Below are 13,866 nucleotides of genomic sequence, written 5' to 3'. Positions count from 1 at the left end.
CATCAAGTCTACATCGGTTCACTAGAATTTACACTAGGAACTGGAGAAAAATACTCATCGATGCGATGGGCGATGCGGCGCATCGAGATCGCATCGATCCACTGGTTTGAGCTTTCAAATGTGTTTCAAACGAAGTCCAAAAAGTCCAAAACTTGTCTGAGAACACCTACTGACATCCCTGATCATGATTCAACCTAAAAATCATTACCTTAAGGTCATGAGGGTCGTGAAATAGAGTCGCCAACATACAAAGCCTAAAATAACACTAAGTCTGAACACTTAGCTGAATTTTTCTAGGTTTGGGACCCCTTAAAAAGTTTTAAAGGACTGAGTTAAGATTAGGATTTTGTGGGGTCTTACAATAGGGTTACTCCTTAATCCTTCAGGACACCAGTTTAGTGGATCCACACAGCTATTGTTAGTACCCATGGTACAGTACTAACACCCTTCCGACTGGGTTATAGGTTGGACCTCATTTAGCTCTGATTGGGGCATGTCAGTTAGATGATACCTCCCACAGTCTCAGTTTAGTATTCAGTATAGAATTCAGCTCAGGGTTGCTTGACCATAGCATACAGACTTCTAGTTATTTAGTTATCAGATTTTAGTAATTCAGTATGCAGATTATTTCAGAAACATTATATGCTTAGTCTTGCATTCTCAGTATTTCAATTTTAATGCATTCATGTTTAGTTATTTCATGTTGTACATTCAGTCATTATTTCATGCACAGTTAACCCTTGAATTACAGCCTAACCTTATCTCATATACCAGTATATTCAAAGTACTGACCACATACTTTTCTTTGCACTATTATGTCTTATATCATAGGTTCGGACGCACAGTTTACTGACCACGCTTAGATAGTTTACCTTATCAACAACAACAGTTGTGGTGAGTCATCATCTATCTAGGACATAATTGTTTCATTTTAGTTTATCTCAGTAGTTCAGTATTTTCATTTAGTTGGAGACTTTTCAAACATTCAGACAGTTAGTCGGTTTATCAGTTGTTTTAGTATGTATTCATATATTTCAGATCTATTATTTAATCGTGTCTCAGTATTTAAAACCTTATGGCATTATCAATATTTTTTGCATATGTTATTTATTATCAGTTTACTCAGTGCTCACAATAGGTACCAGCTCATGGGTTAGCTTGTGGTCACTTGTGACTGTAAGCACCGTTGTAGCGACTAGGGGGTAGCCTCGGGTCGTTACATATTTATAGACCACTAAACTTAGTTCCTAAGGTTGCCAAACTTGACTTCAAGTTGGCAAGTTGGTAAGTTGGTAAGTTGGCAAGTTGGCAATTTGGTCAACTATTTAGGTATTCAAATTCAAATTGAATAAGTAATTTATGGTTTTCAAATCCAACTTGACTACTAGCTATTATCTCTAATAAATGATATTTCACACATATACATGTCACATGACATCCATATTATATAACACTCCCCCTTGGATGTACATTAATAGATAATGTGTCTCGTTAAAACCTCACTAGGAAAAAGCCAATGGGAAAAATCTCAGTGAAGAAAAAAGAATACAAACATCTTGTAATACTCCTTTAGAGTTGCCTCATTAAAAAACTTCCAAGGAAAATCCGATTGGGACAAAACCTTGATTAAGGAAAAAAGAGTACAATGCGTATTTTACTCCCCCCGATGAAAATTCAATTTAATGACTTGAATCTCCATATTTCAATCTTGTGCAACATCTTCTCAAAAGTTGTCGTTGATAGAAACTTGGTGAAAAATTCAACAATATTGTCACTTGAACGAATCTGTCGCACCTTGATACCACAATTCTTCTAGAGCTCATGTATGTAGAAAAGTTTTGGTGAAATGAGTTTCGTTCTATCTCCATGAATCCTCTCTTAAATTGTATCATGCATGTTGCACTATCTTCATAAAAAATCACAGGCATATTATCACATTACAGACCATAATTTTCTTGAATGAGATGTATCATGGATCTCAATCAGACACATTCTCGGCTTGCTTTATGGATAGCAATTATCTCAACATGATTTAAAGAAGTAACAACTATTGTATACTTCACCGAATGCCATGATATGGTTGTATCTCCATATATAAGTAAATATCCCATCTGAGATTGAATTTCATGTGGATCAAATAAATACTTTTTAAATATATGTTCACCAATGGAAAAATATTTCATTTGTCAAACACTCCGAATACACATCAGTAATATGCATTCTTAGCTGCCTTGTTAAAAATCTTACCATAAAATCCTATGGGATAAAACCTGGGCTAAGGAAAAAAAGAGTGCAGTACGTATTAAACTCACATCGATTAAAACATCACTTTACTCTTACAAATAATGCTCCGCATGTAATGACCTTTCAGGTCATTTGCATTGTTATTGCTTATTTTTGCCGATAGAGCTCCTCCATGGTCATCCTAAGTGATTAGTTACTTATTGGAACCGATAGTTCGGTTACCTGATGGTTCGTTTGGTTTTTAGAATCACTTTTCCAATTTGAAGTCTTCGTCGATTCCAAACAGCTGCCGAGCGAAAAAATTAGTAAAATGATTTTGAATCCAAATTTCAACTACGCCAGCATCTATGTAATATAGATTTTAGGATAGATAGACCCTTGGTTCGGATCCCACAGCACCCAAGCTCATTTCGACCTATTAGTCAAAAAGTCAAAAATCAAAATATATAGATGTGGGACCCACAAGTGGCCTAACTGAACTTCACCAATGCGTCTAGAATGTTGAATTTAGTGATGTTACATTGTTTGTTTGCAAAAATCCTAGCATGCATAGGAAATTGGTGACTTAAAAAATAGGTCTTGTAGGTTGATTAGGAGCTTAGGAACTTGTGTAATCCATCCTTTTGCTATAAATCTAAGGTAAGAATTCCTCTGATTTGACATTGATTTCATGGTTTTTTGACTCAAAACCCTAAATCATTGTGGGTAAATTGTATCCCCAAAATTGAGTGATTGACTCAAATTACTTGAGAGTTTTAACTCTCTAAAGATAATTAGGCTATGGGTTGGTCTTGGAAAATCCTTTCCAAGGGTGAAACCCAATTGGGGTTTTGGTGTCCATTTGAAACCCATGGAATAATGATTCTATAATGGGTATTGTCATTCTTGTTGTAATGCTTAGATTGTATTGGTGATAGCATTGCTTGTGAAAGGGGAATCTTCTCGAAAAGAAAGGAAAAGCTCGTTGGTTCGTGAGTTGATTGGATTTAAGGTAGGTTAGGTTTACCCGTAGTATAGATTGAGCTTGTTTATAGTGTAATCATTGAGATATTCGAGATTAGGAGGGGAATTTAGACGATAGTTGATTAATTGTGAACTTGGGATTTAATAATTGCTATAGGCCATGGATTTGTAAGGTATGATATTTGACCCTTAGTCTAGGACCTTGGTTAGCTTAATTATGGTCTCATGACTAGTGTGAGAACACTATAGTTGTTCTAAGTAGACATGAATAGTATACTTCTCTATCCTTAGGAGTGTATTCACCTATATAATGCCTAGATAGGAGATGACCTTGGTGTTGGGTTGACTTAGGAAGGATTCTTGAAGAGACTTTCCCTATAGACCTAGAAAGGATTGGTAAGCCCTTATGGTGAAGTATGGATGACTTAGCCTAATTCTAGGTAGAATCTAGACATATTTTAGTAAGCTTGGCATTCTCGGGATTTAGAAGTGGGGCTTGACCCGCGTCCAAGTTATATATATATGTGTAGGAGTTGTGATGGTTGCACTCGATTATCGGATTATCTTGTGATCATGACTCGAATACCCTTGTTAAGTGATTACTATACATGTTTTGTAAATACTTATGCTCTTGTTGATGATCATATTATGTGTGAAGCTTATTAGAAAGGTAAAATGGAAAGTGTTATCCCACATACCTACTTTTTTATATACTGTGAGCTTTTGTGTATGCTTATCAGTTTGGCTATGCATGTGGAAGTATGTTGTTGTATCCAGGGAAATACATGATATTATGATGATGTTCGGTTCGATTCTGGAGGAATATGTGATATTATGATAATGCCCGATTCGAGTCTGGAGAAATATGTGATATTATGATGATGTCTGGTTTGAGTCCGAAGGAATATGTGATATTATGATGATGCCCATCTCGAGTCTGGAGGAATGGTGATATTATGATGATGGTCGATGAATCCAGAGGAATATGTTGATATTGTGATGATTCTCGATAAATTTGGAAGAGGTAAGAACATTACGATGCCGTGTGGAGCAAATTTACTTATATGCATTGATATTTGTAAGGTTAGGCCATGTGGGGCCAACCGCCTATGTGCTTGAATTATGAGGTCTCTCTTTGTTAATAGTTAGTATGTATTGTAGGCAAATTCCATTATTCTATATAAATAGTAATACCAGTAGTAGTTTGACAATTCTTTTTCCCTGTGATCAAAAGATTTATCCAAGTAAACGAATACTGTCTTTCCTAATAATTTTCCAATTTATCAAATCTACTTTTTCTTTTTTTTCAGCTTATATGGTCAATCGATATGTGTGTTGTACCTATGTTTCATTATTTTGATCATTTAGTAGATCAGGCTTTTATTAGTATTTGAATCACTTAAAATGACTGGCTCTGTGTGTGTAACGGATAAACAAGTGTTGATATACATTTCTCTATACATACTTGAGTTGACACTTCACTTGATAAATGTTTTTAAATATATCCAGCACTACTCAAGTACTCTTTATTAACAGGAATTGCCTTGCCTTCTAATTAATAACACCCACTGAGAAGGTTGGCCTAACATGAGAACAAAATCACTATTATTGTAAAACACATTTCATTCTCAAAATATGTTCTTAAAGAACTATTTTGTCCAAGCAGACTGTGCAATTTATGGTGATCAATGGACAATCATTTTCTGATAACAATATCAGATATGGATAGATTGTGACATACTTAGTGATGATGGATCTAGTATCGTGTAATGGTTAGTTAAATTATCTCCTAACATGTGAAGTTGAGATGGCTTAGTTGATAACTCATGTCATGATGATGCTTGTTAAAGAATGGCTTTATGATAGTTGAATAACATGTACTATGGGTGGCTTGTTGTTTTTTCCCAATTTGATGAGTAGTGATTTTAAGACTTGTAATCATTTGGCTTTTGGAAATATAAGGTTAACTAGTATGGACTTTGCGGTATTTATCAATGAATTATAGAATTAATGATTACATGCCTATGCTATGACAATGTTTCTTTATTTATGTTTAATTATGGTATGGGTATTTAGAAGTGGATTTCGGTAATAAGTCATCGCGAGGTAGTGCTACTCGCAATTTTCGGTAAATTGATGGAGTAGTTGTGTTCTATGATATTATTGGTTGTATTCTTTTGTGTACTCTCCGGTGGTATGGGAAGCTGTGATAAGTTCTTTATTGTGCTCTATTTCATGTACTTTCCGGTAGTATGGGATGTCGTGGTAAGTTCTTGTGTGTATGTTCTAAATATGGTTGATGATGATTATGGCAAGTAGATGTTTTTCTATTGTGTATATGGTTGTACGCTTTCGAAATGATACTCAGCTGTTATGGTGATTATAGAGTATATTAAAATAGTATGTTATGCTATTGCTTTAGTAGTATAGATGTTGTTACAGTGGTATCAAAGCAGATTCAGGTTCGATCCTACCTCTTGACTTTAAGATCATTGTCTTACTTTACATTGTCTTTACATTATATTTGAGCTCAATAGGCCGATGATGCCTACTGAGTACCCTTGTTTTGGTACTCATACTACACTTCTGTACCTTTTTGGTGTAGAATCAGGTCCTAGTTACTGCCATTAAGCTAGTTTGTACGAGTTGACTATTCAGAGATAGGGTGAACTCTTAGAGATTGATTTGCCCTCTTTCCTCTCTATTCTTGTTTGTCTTTTGCTTTTGAGACAAATGTATAAGATTATTTAAGTCATTTTAGATTCTGGGATTGTAAATTTCTCTTGTCAAGTTTAAAAGCTCTTGTATTAATACTAACAAGTCATAGGATTTGTGTTTGAATATCAGTTGTCCTTGTGAAATATTGTTGTTATATATTATGTTCATACATAGATTCCATGTTGGACCTTCTTACCGCAGTAACCCATTGTCATAGCTCCGAGTTACGGTATCGACTTACCTATCATGGGATATGGTAGGTGCCATCATGACTTCAAATGGGGTCGTGACATCGCAATTCATAAGTGCACCAACTGCACTAAAATATGGTACTTACTAAGCATTTTCATGAGATCAAAATTGAACTATTTTTAAGTTAAGCGGTTTTATAATCATTGGAGCATTTAGTAGGATCACTTTTAAATCCTTCAAGAATTTTCATATAACTTTTGTCAACTAGCTAGACATGAAATAATTTATTATACATATCAAGCTTTTCAATATTGTCAAATTGAAATAGATCTCATTTTATCTATCAGAGAAGAACAATTCTCCTTCAATAACTCCAGGAATTTTGTGAAATCTTTATGCCCCAAGGCACAAGTTATACTTTATATCTTACGAATTTTACTTTCGCATAGTAAATTATATATACCCCACTGACACTATATCTCTAGTCTTTGGATTATGAGTTCAAATATTCACTTTTCAAGTAAAACAAACTACTTGAATTACATACTTTTATTTGGCCAATAATCTATCTATCCACATTTCTTTGATAAATTTGTATTCAAGATTTATAATATTGAGTACTATATTATATCAAAGATATCATCGATGATTGTTTGATATCGGTTCCAATAAGACATAACTTATTAAGATCTCTTTATATTCATTACTATTCAGGTACCTGAACCTTTGTCAAGGTTTTATGAAGTGTTATGTCAGTGCTCTTTAAAAGCACTTACCTCATTATCATGATCATCTTGATCATTTGCTCATTTTCTTCTTCAAGGAGTCTTACCTTTGGAATCAATTGGTCTATCACACTTCAGGCGTGTCATAGACTGTCCTTTTACAGACTTTTTATTGAAGCATTTTGCAGTTGAGTTATCATATAGAGTCATCAAACACATCCGACAATTAGTTTGCAATATTTTGCAAATGAATTATCTCTTGAACTTCAAGTAGACACATTTATTTTTTATAAGGAGCTAGATAATTCATTTCATACATAATTTTCAACTGTTAATCAACCTCCCCTAATATTAGGAAATGTAACATTTACCCTAACCTTATCTTGAAATTCATATCTGTACATCGTGATGAAGCAATTTCATCATATGCCGCACATTTAAATTTTTAGATGGAAATTATTTGGTTCTTGACCTTGAACCAATAATGATAGTGGAGCCTTGTTGGCTTGATGCATATGAATGTTGTTATATTTTAAATAACACATCTCATACCAAATTTCATTTGGAAGATTTGTTCTCATAATCAATGATTTAGCTAGAATTGGAGACATACAATTTCTACTAAATCAACCAGCATTTTCAACATAATTTATAGCTGAAACTGTGCTCTTAATTTAATAATTCGAGCAAACAACTTTGTAAAAATTAAATTGCAAGTTAATAAAAAAACACGTGTGATGATATCATTGATGAATCTATTAAACTATATAATAGTAATCGGTTTACATGGAAGACGAACGGGCCCATATTCACTTTTTTATAATGTTCCAAAAATTTAGAAAAGATAATTTCTATCATAACTAGTACAATGATCAATTCATTATGAGAACGAGCAGCTCAAGAAAATTCGTGAAGGACTGGTTGTCAAACTTGACTTCAAGTTGGCAAGTTGGTGATCTATTTAGGTATTCAAATTCAAATCGAACAAGTAATTTATGGTCTTCAAATCCAACTTGACTTCTAACTATTATCTCTAATAAATGACATTTCATACATATACATGTCACATGACATTCATATTATATAACAATTCTTTTTTTTTCTTACTTGTTTTAGTGAACATAAAAGATTAAGGATCATCTCTTTTATAGGACATGAAACCTCTGAATGTTACATCTCTTTATGAAGGTATTAATAAGTACGTTAAAATGTATTAATATCATACATGTATCTCCTTATGACAACCGCTGCAATTATGAATTCACAACATAAAGATTATTTTTCTTTTGTTTTCAAGATTTTAATCTATGAAATTTTTTAAAATTAAATTTATTTTCTATTGTGTTATCTCATTAAGCATAAATTTAATATTTAATATATTTTTTTTAATGAAAAATCACATCCAAAGAAATTTGATAGTGATTTTAGAATTACTAATAAATTAAATTTAATGAGTATTCTCTCAATGCTAGATGTGTTTTATAATGTCATTGTTATCATTGTTTTACGTTAGCTTTTTACATAATTTTTTTGATAAATAAACTTATTTATTACCAAAATAAATGAGGAGTTACAAAGCAGTATTGTTATGACCTGAACCAGGGCCTGGTCGTGACGGTATCTCTAGCCCACCACGGACTGGAGACCACCCTCATCGCCTAATCTTATGAGCACAATGATAATAAATATGGAATCCAAATCAAAATATAATAAAGTGATGAATAGATACTCTATGAAAGATGGGAGTACATCAATATCCAACCAACCCACATCTGTCCACAAAAGCCTATGTTGGGACACTCCCCTGACTGTAGCCGAAAAAAAGTCCAAAGAGATACTCTACTACATAAGAGAAACAAGACTATGAAATTACAAAGCCTTTAGGGGGGATGGAAGCTCATCATTTCAAAGTTGACCAACGGACAAATCTAAATCACCTAGCTCTACACAACATAATCGAAACACCCCTAGGACTCTGCATCGCGTGGGGATACAGCGTCCAAGGACGGTTAGTGAGATGATCACTAGCATGTAACACAGGGATAAGGGATAAAATAATGTCTTTACAAAATATTCAAAATCAGTCAAATCCAATGCATATAATCCGATGCACATTCATAGATACATACATATATACATACATATATATGTATATATCACATGCTGGGATAGGGAACAAGGCTTAGAATGAACTTTAAAACTTTAACCTAGACTATGTAGCTCAATCGTCAGAAACAGGCACTCATAGGCTAATGGGTTCAGCTTCCCCAGCTGAAAGGCCCTCGGTGCGTGTTAGCCGCACGAATCGGGGGTATCAACAAAGACCAGAAAATGCTCTAATCCACGTCAATTCAAAATACAAATATATATCAATAGTGTGTACCATGCACATAGGTCATCAAGACCAAACCTTATGTCAGCAAACACGAGTTTTCAGTACAAGTCATTCAAGACCCACACCTTCACGACTTAGATACATAACCCCCATTAAGCCCAATTTAAGACAAGTTTCATATAATTATTTTACAAATCAATGAACCAACCGTTAAGGAACACATGGGTATCATCATACCCTGACACTTGCAAGCTTATCTCTATGCCATAACAATCATGTTTAACTTGGGGGAATGCCTGGACCCCCTTTTTATTTATCAAATCAGATATGGGGAATGTCTCGACCCCTTTTGTTCATTGAATCAAAACATAGCCAACAAGGCCTTTAAAATTCATGCTCATTGTTTAACCTTTTTAAGCCATGCAACTACATAGGTGGGTAAGTCAAACCAAGTGACAAAATTATATTCATTGACAATTTCACGAACAAGTTGAGGGCCCATAATTTCCAAAACCATAAATCAAGTCAAAATCATCAAATTGGGGATTTAACCATGACCCCTCCTTTTAATGTCATTCTTATGCATCCCACAATGTTTAAAATCACTAATGAAGCATGCATATTGCATAACAAATCATGAAAAATCAATTAAATAACCAACTAAGTCAAAAGCCCTCCACTATATCAAAATTCATAACAAAACCATGCATTAGTTTCAAAGAGAATAAGTCAAACCAAATGATAATTTACATTCCAAAATTAATTATGCAAGTGGGTTGGGGTTCTTATCAATTTTAATACCAAAATCTACTTATTTGGGGAATCCTTGTTGTCACAACCCGAGGCTACCCCATAGTCGCAACAATGGTGCTTATGACCACAAGTGACCACAAGCTAACCCATTAGTTGGTACCTACTGTGAGCACTGAGTGAAATAATAATAACACAACATGTGTGGAAGATAAGCTGATAAGATATTGTCAACTGAAATACTGAAATGCATATATAAATGACCATTCTGAAACATCTTATAAGTACTGAAACTAAATTGACTATATAAAACAACTGATAATACTAAAAGCTAAATGATTGTCTAACTGTCTGACTGACTGTTTGTCTGAAAGTCTCTAAACATCATGAGAAGTTGATGGGATAAACCCCTGACTAACTCTGACTGGCTAAACATAAAAGAATACTTAAATAACTATAAAAGCATATTATGTCCTCGATGGAAGAGGACTCACCACTACTGTTGTTGAGTTGTCTAAGACCGGTTGGGAAGTTGAGTGTCCGAACCTGTGTTATAAAACAACATAGCGCAAAGGAAAAGTATGCGATCAGTATTTTGAATGTACTGGTATGCGAGATAAGGACTGCTTGAAATGCATGAGATGACTGAGCATGAATGCATGAACATGTAATATCTGAGAATTCAAGGCTAAGCATAAATATATTTCTGAGATAATCTGTAATCTGAAAGACTAAATTCTTTATAACTGAATAACTGAAAATCCATATACTTGGTCAAAAAAATCTGAACTGATATACACTGAATACTGACTGAAATTGTGGGAGGTATCATGTAACCAACATGTCCTAATCTAAGCTAATCGGGGTCTAACCTGTAATCCCAGTTGGAAGGGTGTCAGTACCGTGCCATGGGTTCTGACACTGGCTGTGTGTATCCACTAAACTGGCATCCCGAAGGACTAAGGAGTCACCCTCTACTAGCAGGTTCTCTCATGAGACATTTGTCAACCCTCAACTGGTAGGAAAACATCTCAAACCTACGTTGGCTACGTAGTTCTAGACTCGGGAACTGCTACTAAAGGCCACACCTTCTACTGAAAGGTGAGCCCCCATCCCTGGGTTCTCTCGGTGTTAAATCATACTCCCAACTGAACTGACACTGGTACTGAACTGAACTAAATTCAACTGAACATTATTTCTGATGGTGCTCATCATGATCATAAATAACTTAGTATATTGAGAAGTTTCATGGCTTAACTGACTTATTACTTGAAAGTCTAAAATTATGTAAAACACATAGGTATCAGGTGTTCATAACCCGTCAGCACTGAATGATCATAAAATATGATATCATAGCTTAGAATTGTAATTTTAGAATCATGGTTCAAAGACCCAAAACATAAACATTTCACCAAATAAGGGAGAAGTATGAACTTGAATATGGAAATGTGACAAATACGAGAAAACAACATGATTACATGGCGGAATTCATAATTTGGAAATTTAACATGAAATCAATGGAATATGACATGGAAATTTGCAACCCCTAACATATAATAGTTTAATTCACTTAGAAACACTTGTAGACATGGCTTGTAAGTAATTTAGTAAGAAATTTATGGATTAATTTCATTAGTTTCATGAATGATTTCATAAAGTAGGATAATATTTATAATTTTAAAATTTAAAATAGAGTTTTTGAGGCTCAATAGGTGAAAGAAATCCATTGATGAATATCTCACATACCTCAATAACTAGATTCTTGAAGATTGCTTGAACTTAGAAGCTTGAACTATTGGATTCTTGGAGAAAAGAGCTTGAATTTTGTTCTAGGGAAGGAGGAGGGTTTCTAAAGAGTAATTTTGCGAGAAAGGGGCAAATAATGCCCCTATGGATGCCCCCAATTGTGTTATGGACGACTTGGGTTGAGGGTAAAAGACTCAATTACCCCTTGAGCTCTTTAATCAAGAAGTTGGACATATGGCACCAACGCGCCGCGTCCCTTACTCCAGATGAGTTACCAACGCGCTGCGGACCCCATCACCATGGGAGAGACCAATGCGTCGTGGGTTTACCGCAGAGGTTATTTCTCTCCTCTATCCAAACACATCCTGAACTCTATTTGAAAATCCTGAAACTCTCCCAAGACATAATTTTAACCTCCCTAAACATGTTCCAACTCAAAAACCAATGTCCTGGGATCGAGAAGGCCAAAATAAAAATTCACGAAATTTTAGAGTCTTGAAAATGACTAAGTCCTCAATACTTAGTGAAACTTTCAAGCCTTGGACCCTTTAAGCATGCAACTACAACTGAACCGAGATTAGAATCTTACGTGGTATTACACTTGTACTCCTAATTTCACTATTCATAAGTTTGGGGAATCCTTGTACCCAAATGAGTTTATAAATCTTCAATTCAATGCATAATAAATTCATAATAATCATAGTAAAAACATATAAACAATTACATCCAAAACCTTCAATTCAAACCATACATAATTCATAAAAGCCATGAGAAAAGCTATGAATTCAACAATATTTAATAGCCCTTAACCCACATGTAAAATCATCAATAAAATCATATGGGTACAATTATAAACACATGATTTTAATAAAATAAGATTTGTGGAAGAGTAACATGCTTGAGATATCAAGAATTATGAAGAGAAATCAACCCTTGAGGCTTTAGATGACCAACCTTGAGAAAACCCTAATGTTCTTGACTTAGATATTTAGAGAGGAGAGATAGGCGTTTTGATTTGTATAACTGAAGATAATAGGGCATCTTAGAGTTTTTAAATTATGGGGAAGGAGGTTGGGTGAGGAAAAGACCAAAATACCCCTAACGAAACTGAATAAAAATTGCAGAAATTTTCAGTTGATGACTTAGTTGATAGCTTATCAACTAGTTGATAACTTATCAACCTAGTCATCACCCGCTAGCTGAACTTGGACACTTTCTGGTTAAGGTTGTCAACTTAGTTGATAACTTATCAACTAGTTGATAGGCTTATCAACTTAATCATCACCTTCTCCAAATGATTTAGGGGCTGACGACTAGGGTGATAGCTCGTCACTTAGTTGACAGCTTATTACTCAAGTCGTCACCTTAATGACAGACAAACACTCTGAAGTAAAACAAGCATAACTTTCGACTCTGATATCGAATTGAGGTGAAATCAGATGTGTTGGAAAGAAAACTCGAAGATATTTCATTTGATATATAGTAGGCCATATAACTCATTATATTCAATAAGTAATGTTCATTGGAAGTTCACCCAAGTTGAAACAGTCACTAAAACTTAATCTATAGAAAAGTTCTCAACTCGACTTTGAATTAGGAGATTTTTATTATCTCAAATCACCTACAAAGATGTTTTCACACTATTGAATTGATAATCACACACATATTGACATAGAATCATTGGGTTCGAGTCTATACACGTAGAAACGACGGTTCAAATTCTAACCCAAAAATGTGGGATGTTACAAGTATGAATTGAGAACATCTAGAACACTTCAATTAAACTTAAACTCAGCTACGTATAATATTTGTTACAATTAGTTAGTCATCTATCATTATTGTTCCTATTTACTACTCTAGGTAGGATAGAAATTGAGATGTGTTAATTAGCGAGCTACATGTATCTTAAATTTGCCTCTAAAGGAAATCTTAATTAGAAAAATCTACTTTATAACCCCCTTCAATAATTAGACAAATCTAAGATGTCCTTTAGAGTCTTCACTAATTTTCCTCTAAAGGACATCTTAATTAGAAAAATCTATTTTATTATTTCTTATTCCTTATTTCTGTTATGTCATTCATCCTGCTTCATGTTTCACTACGACCTTGTGTACTATTCTCAATCCTGAGCCGGGGGTCTATCAAAAACAACCTCTCTACTTCTTTGGAGGTAGCGGTATGGACTGCGTACAT

Source organism: Capsicum annuum, chromosome 1 (assembly GCF_002878395.1).
Source record: "Capsicum annuum cultivar UCD-10X-F1 chromosome 1, UCD10Xv1.1, whole genome shotgun sequence".
Taxonomy (NCBI): domain Eukaryota; kingdom Viridiplantae; phylum Streptophyta; class Magnoliopsida; order Solanales; family Solanaceae; genus Capsicum; species Capsicum annuum.
This window is presented reverse-complemented; position numbering follows the sequence as displayed.